Genomic DNA, 13,772 nt, shown 5'->3' with positions numbered 1-13,772 from the left:
TTTTTTTAAAATATTTTGAGGGGGGGGGGGGAAATTCTAATCGTAAAAGTTCCATTAAATTTCGTTAAAAAGGAAAAAATATATATACAGTTATGGATCAAATCGGAAACAGATAGGACACCAAAAATCAGTGCGTTAAAAATAAGGGACTGGCCATGTCCTATCGTGCACTTGGAATATGGTTAGGGTACAGGTATTGCATATTCAACACCTAAACCCTTATTTTTGTGTCTTGAAATATGGTCCTTAGGCCATTACTGCCCATTGCAGTGGTGTCGACATGTACAGTGCAGTGCGCCGAGCGGCCCAAGCCGCAACGATATATCGATAGACGCGAGAGGGCGCATTCGATGCAAGACAGGGGAAAGCATTACCGATTTATGGATATAAATTCGGTAACAATTTACAGTAATACATTTAAAAACCATAGTGGGATTGTTTTGTCTCCTCAATGTTTTGTCTCCTCAAAATTGTTCACTGTGCAATTATGGCAAAATAGTTGGCCTGTGCGGTCTTTCAGTTTTGGCATGCGGAATTCACAGGGGAATGGGCCGGGCAACTGCGAGCAGCCCGTGGCCTTACCAGTAAAACTCAACCCTCCGAAGGGAACGCATGCGCCGGGACACTTGGAGCCTTCGCCAGCAAATCAAGGCGTGTCAGACGACCTTCTCTCATGCACCGGGCAGGTCAGCTACTGGGGCAGCACCATGCATGAGGGTAGTTTGTAAAATAAACCCCACTAGTGTACTCCATCGTTTATTTCCGTACTTTCTGAACATTCACATAGTGACTAATTACTGTGTGTGCGACACCTGAAATGGCCAGTAAGGGCACAAGAAGTTGACTCTGCCAACATACTGATGTCCCCCACCATGTGGCCAATATCCCCGCTAAGATAGTCTCGTGTATCAGTGCACGAAATCACTGATTGGCGCCGGGCACAACCGCAATCATTCAATACCAATCAACGAGGCAAAAAGTTAGATGTTAGGTTGTGTGCCTACCATTAAATGTGTGCCTACCATTAAAGGCTTTGTCCTGTTAGTTGGCATGTTACAATTATAAATAAATAAATAAATAAAATGGCACCCAACATGGGGCTCGAACCCACGACCCTGAGATTAAGAGTCTCATGCTCTACCGACTGAGCTAGCTGGGCGCAACAGAATCCAGGCACTCAAGGACCCGCGCGACCAGGGAAGCATCGCGAGGTGCTGTGCGGACACGTGGCCCTTCTCTGGGTAAGAGGGAGAGTAGCTGGCCTACCGACCACTCCGCGCCCGTCACTAACACACCGCCTGTCACTCAGACTGGCCAGCCGCGAATGCGAAATGCAAGGCAACGATCAAGTCTCAGTTAACGTGGAATGGACGTACAGAGCATGTGTCGAATCACACAGGGGAGACGCAGCACGGGACAGGCGAGTGTGCTCTCTGGACACAGTGCAACCGCAGGCAAAAACTGAGACATTAGAGCATCTAACCGGGCTCAATATGCTGTTCAAAGTGTGAGCATCGAATTGATGCTGTGGACGGTCGGGCGAGACAGCACATTGCCACCAGTGCGGGATGACGAAGCACCGCACATGCACCACAGTGCGGAAATTTATAAATTTCCGCGACAGACTTTTTCTGTGCACAACATGCGAGGAGCGCGCTGTGCCGGCAGAGTCAGAGAAGAACCCGGTCGTGCTCCACACTGCGGGTGGCAGACTCACACTGCCAGAGTTCACAGGCCAAGCCCATGAGAACCAGCATTTATTTACGCATTTCTGCCATTACAAACTAGTCCAGTACTCAATTCTAGTAGGCGAGTTCGTCGAGCGTGTCAGTGGACGACTCCGAGGCGAGGCCCAGATATGGTAGGAGCAGATGGGTAACGACTCCGAGCACATGGGGGGAATTCGCGACGCAACTCGAAGCACATTTTGATGGGATGCGTGCATGTGCGTAGTGCCAGAAACAGCTGTTCTGCCATGCTCAAGAAGTGGGCGAAGGTGTAGAACATTTCATTTACAACAAGTTGCGCCTGTAGCGACGCCTAGCAGTGGGAGGAAGCAGCGAGGCGGTGCTACCAATAATCATAGAGTTACTGAGACCTGAGCTGCGACCATTTCTGCGTGGAACCACCCGAGAAGGGGTAGACGAATACCTGTCCACCACAAGTGACGTGGAACAAGACCTGCAGGCTGCACGACTGTTGCGCGGACAGACCAGTTCACGAAGAGTCGCACCACCGCCAGGGGCCGTATCACCGGAGGATGCCATGGCAGTAGTGACCTCTGGGGACCCGCTGCCTCTCCGAGAACCTGCGGCCTTGGCGAACGCGCAACCAGGATGCAACATGGCACAGTAGAGCACGCCTAACCAGTCCGGGATGCAACCGCGACTGCAAGAGCGACCTGGTGGAGAGCAGGACTCACTGGATGAGAGGCCACCCTGGTGTAAGTACTGTCAAACAATAGAGTACCATTGTCACACCACCAGCCCCACCCAAGCTGCCGTGTGGGGGACGTCGGAGAGCGCACCCGCGACGGTTGGGAAACGCCGAGTAGGGCGTGGTGATGCAGCTGGCCACCATCCCCGAAGTCTAGCCCAGCATCGACATGTGAACTGCCACCCCGTCCACCTGATGCCGGCATTAACAAGAACTGCTGCACCCCATGTCATTGGCAAGCACCGGCACACAACTGAAGTCATCGGCGACCCCGGCAACAGCTGAGGGTGCCAGTGATGTGCCACCCTGCCCACCTGACTTGACGTCCCTCTGGCTCTGGAAAGTGGTAATATCAGAACAGATGAATATCACCAAACAGTCTGCTCGCAGAAGAAACTATGGTCACGTCCGTTGACAGTGGGATGTCGTCACAGCAAAGACTCGCCCTCCGGGTGTCGAGGTCAACACTGAAAACGCTAGAAGCGTCTGATGCCTTTCTTCCGGAGCTGTCCCGAAGATTTTAAATGTATTTCTCGTAATTAATCACCAACAACCGTAACTCTTGAAGTTCGGAAATTTTCCTAATTCTGTCACTAAAAAAGCAGAAGTTACTATCAACTCCTCGTCGTAAGCTAAAGAACGCACTCCGTGGTTGTCCCAGATCTATTTAGAGTATATCGGAATAAAATAGCTATTCAACACGAATATATGTCTACTTCCTTCGGAGGTCTTCCGTAAATAAAAACCCAAATCCTTCAAACGTTCTAAAAAAAAATATTTTGACAACCATCGACGAAACAATTTATATAAAAAAAAGTAAGAAAAGGAAGAAGATGACAGCACTAATTTTGAAATATCAAACTTATAAAATACATAGAAGACATGAATAGCCTACTGATTTTTAAACCATAAAACAAATAAAATTTAGACTTCACTCACACATATTCCAGAAATATAACTCGTATACATAATTTGTTACATTAATTAAAATCAAATTATTTATCTATAAAAGAATTGAGAGTTTATACTGTATTGTACTGGCCAGTAAGAAAGATTGGACCCTTAGTTTCTTTGTGAATTTTAAGCCAATTAACAATCTCACCATTCCCGCCTCTCCTCCTCTCAACAACATTACCGAAGCCATAGATGGGCTAGGGGAGGCCACGATTTTCACGTCACTTGATCTCAAGTCCGGGTACTGGCCTGGCTGACCGTCCCAAAACTGTCTTCACCGCCCCAGACAGCAGATGCTTCCAGTTCTGTGCGATGCCATTAGGGCTGATGGATGCCCCTGCGACCTTCCAGACCATGATAGTCCGTGTCCTGGATGGCTAAATTGGCAAGTTCGATGTAGCCTACCTGGATGACATGATTGTCTGGTCAGGTCGTGGGAGGACCACGCTCATCACCTCGCACTGGTCCTCAAACCGCTCGCTCGACACGCCTGACCTGCGCTCTGCAGAAGTGCCACATCGGGGCCGAAAAGATAAAGTTCTTGGGCCACGTTGTCAATGCCGAGGGCTACCGTCCCATGCCCGACCAGTTATCCCTGATTGAAGACAGACACTTACGACACGGAAGCAGCTGCAGAAGCTTATGGGGCTGTTGAACTGGATGTGGTGTTTCGTACCCCATTTCGCCACCATCACTACGCCCATGACTAATCTTCTCTCATCCAAAAGTAAATTCAGATGGTCACCAAGCGCTGACCAGGCCCTCTTCCTCGTCAAGCAGCGGTTCAGGGAATGCCACACTCTGTAATGCCTGTCCCCTGACAAACCCCTGTTCATACAGACTGATGCAAGTCAAGACGGCATGGGAGCCATCCTCTATCAGCTGAGCGAGGAAAGCCACAAGCAGGTGATAGAGTACGCGAGTTCCAAATTTGGTCTTGCTGAGAGGCATTACCACATCAATGAACAGGAGTATCTGGCAGTGGTGCCAAGGCGCCCTACCCAACCTTTCCACACGGTGGCGGTACACACAATGGGCCCCTACCCCTGCACGTCTCGTTGGAAGCAGTACCCAGTAATGGTAACTGACGTTTTCACCAGGTAGGCAGAGGCATTCGCGGTGGCAAATGTCAAAGCCCGAACCGTGGTCTCTCTTATGGACCGGGATGTGTTCGTGCGTTATGGTATCCCCAGGATACTCCTAACCGACCATGGCGTTCAGTTCTTGCGTCACCATTGGCGGACGTCCTGCCAAAAATGAGGGGTTGATCACCACACTACCCCCACCCACCACCCTTGTGCGTATCCATCAGAGCACCTTAATTGGGACATAAAGACAAATTTATGCCTTCGATTGGATAAGGACCACACCAAATGGGATCTTCATTTACTTACACTGTTGTAGTGCCTCCAGCGCTGGACCAATAAGGTCACTGGCCACTGCCAGGCCGAGCTCCTGCAAGGGCACAACCTGTCGTTACCTGGACAGATTGGGGCTGTCGGGGCAGCGGACCTGGTACCAGTTGAGGAGCGGTGGGAGGAGGCACGGCAACATCAGGCCCGGTTCCAGGAGAAATGGACCCCCATTCCACCAACTCGCCAGCCCCATTGTCCCCTGGGCAGCTGGTACACGTCAGATGTCACCACCTATCAGCCAGCGGTCGAAACTTCTGAGCGGACTTGGCCCCAAAATGGTTCCCCCACGCGAAGTCGTAGCACGAATCGGGACTGCCACCTACCTAGTTAGGCTACCCATCAGAAAGACGAACAAGGTCCACAGGGATGACATACGCGGCGTCAGGGAACTGGTCACCTCACTTACTCAGCCCGTACAGAATCTGCCACTAACAAAGCCCACAGAGGACCGAGCTGGTCCTGAACTGGGGCCAACAGTGGGATGCGAACCCGCTTAGCAAGGGACTAATGAGCTGAACGTCCTGCCGGGTACAACAATCCCGACATCTTCCCGCCGAAACTGGCAGAAGCACCGACCAGAGCGCAGCCCGAAATGGGCTTGCGTGGTGCTAGCCTTTGTGAGCTAGAGCATCTCGTGAAATGCTTATGCCCCATAGAGACCGCACCAGAGAACCCAGAAAATTGGCTTGAGACCCAAGACGTTTCATGCGTCACTAGTCCCGACATCGGAACTGACACCACAGTGTATACGGACACCGAGCCGGAGCTGACATTCCCTAATGAGGCACGGGCTTCAGCAACCACCATCACACCCATGGGAGAACCCAACGGGTCTAGAGATGAGAAAACTGGCCCCCGAGCACAATCTCGCCGAGTCGGCCACCCGCCGAAATGCCAGTATGGCCCCAGTGAATCGGAGGAGGTTACAATTGTACTAATCAAGGGGGATGGGGAGGTAGACCGGGCTCAGCCCGTAGACATAGACATGTTCCCTGATGGAGTAGATCCCATCAACCCCGAGTCCCCAGTGGCAACCTGCCGTTCCACTTGCAATGTGAGGTCCCAGTCCGGTTCAAGGACTTTCACTGAGTGGGTAATTCCACTCCCCGGGTGGCCAGTCAACTTAGATAAATGAGCCCTGTTGTAGTGTACTACAGTTACTACCACATTTCACCCGACCACATGTGACCACAGAGTTTCACCCAGGTCTAAAACCCCCACGGCCAGGGGTCCCCAGGTGACCAAGTGCACGTTTAGGCAGTGCGTGTGACCAGGACGTCAGTGGGCAGAATGGTCTCGGGGAAGGGGGGCATTTGATGACACTTGTTGGGTCTCCCTCCAGTCACTTAGGCCATTACTGCCCATTACCGTGGTGTCGACTTGTGCAGTGCAGTGCGTCTACCAGCCCGCGCCGCAATAATATATCGATACACGAGATACAATTATGATAACTTTTTTAATTTTCAGGACTAGGTAAATCAAGAGTGCAGAAAACATGCGAAAATACAGGCATCATAAGCATGAAGAAAAATTGCAAATTGGAGGATTAGGGTCAATAAAGTTGCTCATAACTAAACTCTTTCTAACCAGAATTTTGCTCATTACCGAGGTTATATTGACGTCGTCCGGCAGAAGGCCACCCTAAAGCCCGACCTGAAACCGCCAGTATCCGACCCCGCTAATGGAAAGCGCCCCTAGCCATGGCCCACCCGAGTCAGGCGAGCGCCGCAGAACTTAGGTATTATCAATGCCCTTAACTTAACTGGCAAGACAAACCGAGTAACGTACACGGTAAATTCACTACACTTTAATGAACCTGCCAATTTGAATTAACAACACCGTGCAACACAAGTGCGATGTATGAGTGCCCGAACCACTCACGTGTAGTTTTTTACTAAAACAGCTGTGAGTGCTCCCCTCGCGGCTTTCAGCCTGAATTCAATAGTGTAATATGTGACTTAACTAAAACCGCCCCAAATTAGCATGTATCATTCGCCAATGGAGCAGTTATCAAGCAACGAACAGTCTTCAGTGTGACTCTAATAATTTAAACTTATTTTATACAAACTTGTTACATGTCTTTTCTAAAACACATATATATATATATTAAGTTAATCATTAAGTTTTATTGTGTGAATTTAGAGCCACATGCTTTTTGTTATTAATATAATTTTTTACGAATAACGGAACTTTAGAAACTCTGGCGCGACAGGGAACTCACCCCTCCCCTCGCGCCAGGGCCAGACGCCAGTTCAGCGCGACTCGCGGACCGGGATGGACGCACGTCCCACGGGGAGCCATATCTCTTTGTCTTCACTGAACTTCCTTCTGGTAACTATAGTCCAACCTCGAAACCTTTTTTAATCACTCCCCGTGTGCGACCGGTACTTTTTCTGGTGTAGGACCTATCCCAGCCGCGTAAATATCACACTCTCCGCACAACACATTGCGCGGGGCAGTGCAGCATACGGCGACTCAAATCAAACTCTCCCCCTCAACCTCGACTGGCGTGAGGACCTAATTTTAGTGACGGCGCGTCAGAGCGCCTAGTGAATAATTGACAGTGTACTTTATGTAGGGAAATCGCGTGACTGTAATTGCAGTGTAATTTGCCAGCATAATTAAACATCCACTCCGCACTCTCCGTGCGCGGCGTGTAAATGACAGTGCAAAGCCGTGTACGTTATTTCTGAACCTCACCAATCCAGTTAGGGATCAGTATCCTATGCTGTGTAAGACCAGTGGTACAGCAGGCATTAGGGACCCCTAACATCATCACCACCACCGCCGTTCCTAGTGGGCCACGCAGGGGCTTTCGGACCTCACGACCCACCTCGTGGCTAACCACCGCGTTAGTCTGGCGCCCACCCGGACACGTTTCCCCGCAAGAAAACAGCCTTACCGCTAGGAACACCGCCGAGTCTCGAACACGAGAACCCGGGCGACGGCAATATGTTATACATCACTTGCGAGTACTGACTCACCTTTATTTTTAAAAAAAAAAAAAATATGAATCCAAAACAACATTAAACAATATCAAACCCACATGTTAGAGAACCACTTTTTTTTCCGATGTTCGATGTTCCTAAGGTTAATTCAGTAGCATATATTACTTTAAATAAAACCATTTTCCTTATCTTGACTGTTTACACTCACTTTATAGGGACCCAATACAGGATGTATCAAAATTCATGTTACAACGCTTGAGGGTAGAAAGCTCTTATTATTTGCAACCATTTTGCCAATAAACATGTTGCCGGAAACTCGAAGTTAAGCCCCTGTAAGCCCCAGAAAGAGTCAGCGTAGACAACCCATTGGAGAGTGTTATGTTGTGGATGTGCAGGCGTTCGAGTAGAGAAATAACCTTTTTAATCGTGGCACAGATTTTAATTTCACTCTGAAATCAATCACAGCTTCGGCTTTGTTTCACAACATTGAAATTGTTGCATACGTTTTAACAACGTGACAGCCTAAAGCCACGGCTCAAATACACGCACACCTTGAGCGACACAGAGGTGGCAACTGCGATTCATGTTTTCACGGATACGCTGGAGCATGTGTGGCGTAGATCTTATGATTTCGAACACTTCAATGATTCGCTGTGTAAGCTCTTCTACCGTTTCTACTGGCGTAGCATAGATAATCCCTTATATGTAACCCCACAGAAAGAAATCTTACGGGGTTAGGTCCAGTGACCTTGGCGGAAATACGACAGGGCCTGCTCGTCCAATCCATCGGTTTGGAAATGTTTGATTTATATACTCTCGCACTTGCAGGGAAAAATGAGGTGGTGCCCCATCATGTTGGTACCACATCACACTTAGGGCATGCAATGGAACCTCTTCAAGAAGAACTGGTAGTTCGTTCTGAAGGAAGTGGAGGTATCCGGCGCCGGTAAGTTGTGGCGGAAGAAAAAAAGGCCCGATGTGTACGTCGTCAACAATACCGGCCCACACATTAATTGAATAACATTCCTGGCGAGCTGTAACACACGTTACATGAGGATTGACATCATTCCAAACATGACTGTTGTGCGAATTGAGAATAGCATCTTGTGTGAACTTGGCTTCATCGCTAAATAAAACAGCTAACTCGGGGTTCCTCAATACTCTTTGAAAGTACCAACGAGAAAAGGTCATGCGAAGAGGATAGTCCGCCGGACCCATGTGTTGCACTTTTTTAAAGTTGATATGGGTACAAGAGTTGCTCATGAAGAACTCGCCAAACAGCCATTTTGTCAGCGTCCATATCGGAACTTTCTGCCCTTGTGCTTGTATCCAGACTCTCCTCAAATCTCTGAAGTACATCTTCTTCAAAACTGGGAGTACGAACCCTGGGTGGAGCACCAGCATTTGGTCTTGTGACGGCACATGTACCAGTATCACGAATTCGCTGAGTAATTCTTGCAAACATGGTGTGAGCTGGAATCCTACGACCCGGATATCGTTCTTCGTACAGACGACGGGTGGCTCGTCCATTTTGTCTAGCTTCCCCGTAAACAAGCAGCATGTCCGTGTACTCACTAAATGTGTACTCCATTGAGCTCCACTAAAACGTCGCCCTTTTCAGAACCACAGCGAAAGAAATGACACCACGAGTTGGCTTGTACGACAGAACAGTCAACGACAGACCACCAGTGATATCAAAACACACTGCGACACTGTGATTTCACGCTGCGCAGTGCTATGGCAAGGCAAGAACGGAAGAAAAGAGGTGAAGGCGCCACCAACGGAAGTAAAAAGGAGCGGGAGTCAGCATTCGACATCGTACAGTCCTCTCGAGCGCTGCCTGGTGTCGTAAACACGTAATTCACCACAGCATCGTCTGTCTCGCATAAAGCCCAATGGGTTGCCTACGCTGATTCTTTCTGGGGCTACAGGGGCTGAACTACGCGTTTCCGGCAACATGTTTACTGGCAAAAATGGTTGCAAATAATAAGAGCTTTCTACCCTCAAGTGTTGTAACATGAATTTTGATACAGCCTGTATAGATTCTAGAAATCTTTCAGCCTTGTAGTGTTTCTGTGTAACTTGAGTAGTGATTGCTAAAGTTTATGTTGGTCACTCTATGGTTGTAATAGCAACACTATGTATATATATATATATATATATATATATATATATATATAGAGAGAGAGAGAGAGAGAGAGAGTGTGTGTGTGTGTGTGTGTGGAAGAGGGGGGGAGGGAGAGAGCGAATAAAAATGGGTGTATGTAGTAAAATATTTTTTATACTACGGTTACTCTGGTTGAACATTTGCTTCCAACACTTTCCGATAAGATTTGAAATTTTTTTTAGGATGATTATGACCACACCGAAAAAATTTCTTTTCCAAGTTGAATTTCTTGAGTTTCTATTTAAAAAATTTGTTGTAGGTCTAGTTCTAAAATATAAATTTTAAGTATGACTGAATGAGCCTGTGAGAATAATCCCATAACAAACGGAAATGACTTGCATTTCCGTCACAACGAATCTTTAAAATAACTTGAAGTTCCATCTCAACGATTCTTTAAATTTGCTGGGGAAGTTTCAGTGTGGCCTAAAAGGAAAACAAGTATTTTGGCGAAACAGTACTTGTCAGTGTTTGAGAAGGGAAGCTAACAGGAAGAGATTAGATATGGTACATGGCAAGGGGAGGTTGCTAGGCAAGGTAGGGAACAGCTGAGGGGAAGGAAGGACAGAAATCAGGAATGAAGTGAAAGGGTTGGACTTAAAGAAAGCGATTGGCAAGGATTGTATAGGGAATGGCATGTTCAAACTTGGAGGAGTAGCCATGACAAAGTACCTGTAAGTGTTATTTGACAGATCGCTCGAAGAGGGTAAAGTTCCGCAGGAATGGAAGTCTGTGCTTGTTGTACTGGTAAATAAGAAATGGAAAAATAGAGAGGAGGCGGTATACTATAGACCAGTTAACCTGACTTCAACTGTGGGCAAGATAATGGAACTAATAGTGCACATATATGTGGTAGGGCAAATGGATAGGTGGCACTGGCTAGATGAAAGGCAGTATGATTTTAGGCGGAGATACTCATGTGACACAGCCGGTGGGCTTACTGGAGGACTTGATACAGATGATGGATAGATGCTTGTTTTATCGATTTTTAAAAAGCATTTGATGAAGTAAAACATGAGGTATTAATGAAGACGTTAGAAGGGGTTATAAGGAATATGAGTGTGGTAAAGTGGATTAGTGACATCTTTAAAAATATAACACATACGGTAAGGGTGAAGGATGAATTGTCTGAGGAGATATGTGTCATGTCATTGGTGCCTTTGGTACCGCAGGGAAGTGTGCTTAGTACACTACTCTTCACCATCATAGTGAATGATATAGGGGAGGGCATTAAATGGGTAACAAGACTACGGCATGATTATAAAGGTGGTGATATTTACTAAGAAAAAGAAAAATATAAGAGAGTCTACATATGTTGCATTAGTGAAGTGTTAGGTGAGCCATAAAGCTACAAATACCTAGAGGTATTGCTGCCAGGCAACATGGGATGGGTGGAACGAGTGGAGAATGTAGTTAAAAAGAACACATGGGCATTGGGCATGCTAGGTAGGTAGCTAAGGAGGGGATATCAGCTTTATAAAAGAACTTACCTATAACACCATGGTGTGCCCCATACTAGCTAGAGTATGCTGCAACAGTATGGGACCCAAATACATAAGTACTGGCGATGGAACTGGAGGAGGTCCAGAGGCGAGCAGCTAGTTGGGTTAAGGGAAAGTGATTTCGAATTATAGAAATGAAAAGGGAGAGTATTTTATTTTCGCCAAGGCTCTGATAAAGGAAATGTGATGGGAGAGCCTAAAATAAGGTGGGTGGATAGGCTAGTTAGAGTACCGGTATATTAAATGTTAGGTGTGGTGGAAGGTTAGGGAGAACTGGGGAAAATATTTGTGAGAGAAAGCCTAGAAGTATAAGGGAGAAATCGAGCAAGATTGTTGGGGAGAGAAAGAAATAGGGCAGTGAAAACAACTTGATACTAGTGAAAACGATAAGGAAATGAAATGTGTTGGATGAGGAGTGTGGGTTGGCAAGAGTGGCTCAGTTTAGAAGATTGCAAGAAAAGTAGAGTAAAATCTTTACCACCGGGCCCCCAATTACAGTGGATTGCTGAATTTAGTCAAAGCGATCATAAAGATAAAAAAAATAATGTCAGTATGAATTTATTAAGAAAAGTAATTAATTTTCGATTTATTTTTAATTTATAAATATTGCAGAATGTTTATGCAAAAAGAATTCATATAATTTAAATTTAAGATATTTTTATAGTTTAAGAAATGCACAAACTCCATAACAAATTATGACTTCATATCCAGCACAAGGATTAATAATTTTTGTTTAAAAATTAGTTGAAAATTGAAAAGTTAGATCTAGCCCTGTTCAATAATATACTTTGAGAGTGACCAGGTTTGATTTTATCGGCATAACTTTATATTATGGATAGTTAAAACCATATAATATGGTTAAATATTACTGCTAAAATTTTTTTTTTGGGGGGGGGGGGGGGGGGGGGGCAGTAGGCCTATTCATAGTTGAGGACGAAAATTTCGATGGTTTGATAAGCACTTTAATGAATATTTATTTATAATACTCACCTATACTTTGGCTGTATCCGAATACCTAGGGATGTATCCTTTAAGTTCACGTCCCTACCACAGAATAAACAATTACCATTTGTTTATTCTGTGTCCCTACATCCCTAAACAAATGCACCCACAGTTTAAAGGATTCATTCTAAAGGATGTACGATATCCGCATTTTTTTGCATCTAGCACTACCTTTTGGTTTGTCATTATACTAATGTGGATTGGCATTTTATATTCATGACATCTAAGGTGGGCCAGTAAAACGTAAATGAACATTCAAAATTGTATATAAAATTTCGGATGGTTTTTATTATCGTTGGGAATTGTAATATGGAAGAAAATTTGAATCGGCGACTTTTTTTCCTACAATTCAAATTATTTTACTGTTTATGTGAATTATGTAAACATATACTAATGGTATAAGTATTTATAAATACCATAGTTACATTTCACGTATTTATCTTCTAGTTCAAAATCCATTTGGATTAATTATCTCGTATCACACGTTCGCTCTTTAAAGGTTATGTTCACAATAACAAAGCTAAGGGATGTATGGACGTATCAGTGGATGCGAGAGTCGCATCCCTAAAAATCTCGAATTAGTGGATGCATGAGAGGATGCATCGACATCCCTTGTGAGAATTCGGATACAACTCAAAGATGGCCGCGTCCATTACGATGCACTATCTATGGATCCCTTAGCTAAGGGATCCTGCCATGTCCACTAGTTTGGCCTCGGCTGGTATGATAGCACAAGCCCCAAGTGCGCCACCCCTCCTACACAATCTATGGGGAGGAAAGTTAGTTCGCCACCCGCCCCTAGATGGCAGACAAAGGGGAATGTAAATTAAGGGAACTTGGTCTACCTGCCCAGCCTAATTCAGGACGAATATGTAAATATTTAGTGTTGTATCAAGAAGCCTTTAAATTATAAAAGTGAATGTAAATAGTATTGTAATTCGAATATGTATGCACAGGAAGGGTACAGATGTGCCCTCCCTGATGAATATGTACATACTTTGTATATTTACTCTGGCTGAGCTAAGCCAGGCAGAAAGCTCTTCCCAGGATTTCTGGGCAAATAAAAGTGACAGAATACTTGAGCAGTATTGATTCGGCAGCGACCTCTACTCGGGGACCGCTCCCACTCACTTCCCCCCCCCCCCCCTGCTCTTGTGCAGCGACCCTATCTCGGGGACTGCTCCTGCTTTCTTCCCCCCCCCCCCCCTCTACCTGATCTCTCCCTGCTCTTGGGCAGCGACCCCAACTTGGGGACCGCTCCCGCTCTTCACCTCTGCCCGATCTCCCCCTGCTCTTGGGCAGCGACCCCTGTTCGGGGACCGCTCCCGCACCTCCACTCTGCCTGGGACAA

The 13,772-nt window shown here is 46.4% G+C and overlaps 1 protein-coding gene and 1 non-coding gene across 2 annotated transcripts in view; both read right to left on the bottom strand.

The window, feature by feature from the left end:
* The window catches only part of LOC134546231 (protein arginine N-methyltransferase 7), a 138,872-nt gene extending 126,353 nt beyond the window's left edge, over window positions 1–12,519 (bottom strand). Inside the window, exon 1 of the mRNA XM_063388866.1 lies at window positions 12,410–12,519. The gene's annotated coding sequence lies outside the window, so the exon portion shown is untranslated. The remainder of the gene's footprint in view (window positions 1–12,409) is intronic.
* On the bottom strand, window positions 1,087–1,159 carry Trnak-cuu (transfer RNA lysine (anticodon CUU)). The gene has a single exon. It is a non-coding gene; the product is annotated as a tRNA-Lys (tRNA).
* Window positions 12,520–13,772: the final 1,253 nt, after the last annotated feature.

Source organism: Bacillus rossius, chromosome 1 (genome assembly GCF_032445375.1).
Source record: "Bacillus rossius redtenbacheri isolate Brsri chromosome 1, Brsri_v3, whole genome shotgun sequence".
Lineage (NCBI taxonomy): Eukaryota > Metazoa > Arthropoda > Insecta > Phasmatodea > Bacillidae > Bacillus > Bacillus rossius.
Note: the sequence above shows the minus strand (reverse complement) of the source record. Positions and strands in the feature narration are given on the sequence as shown.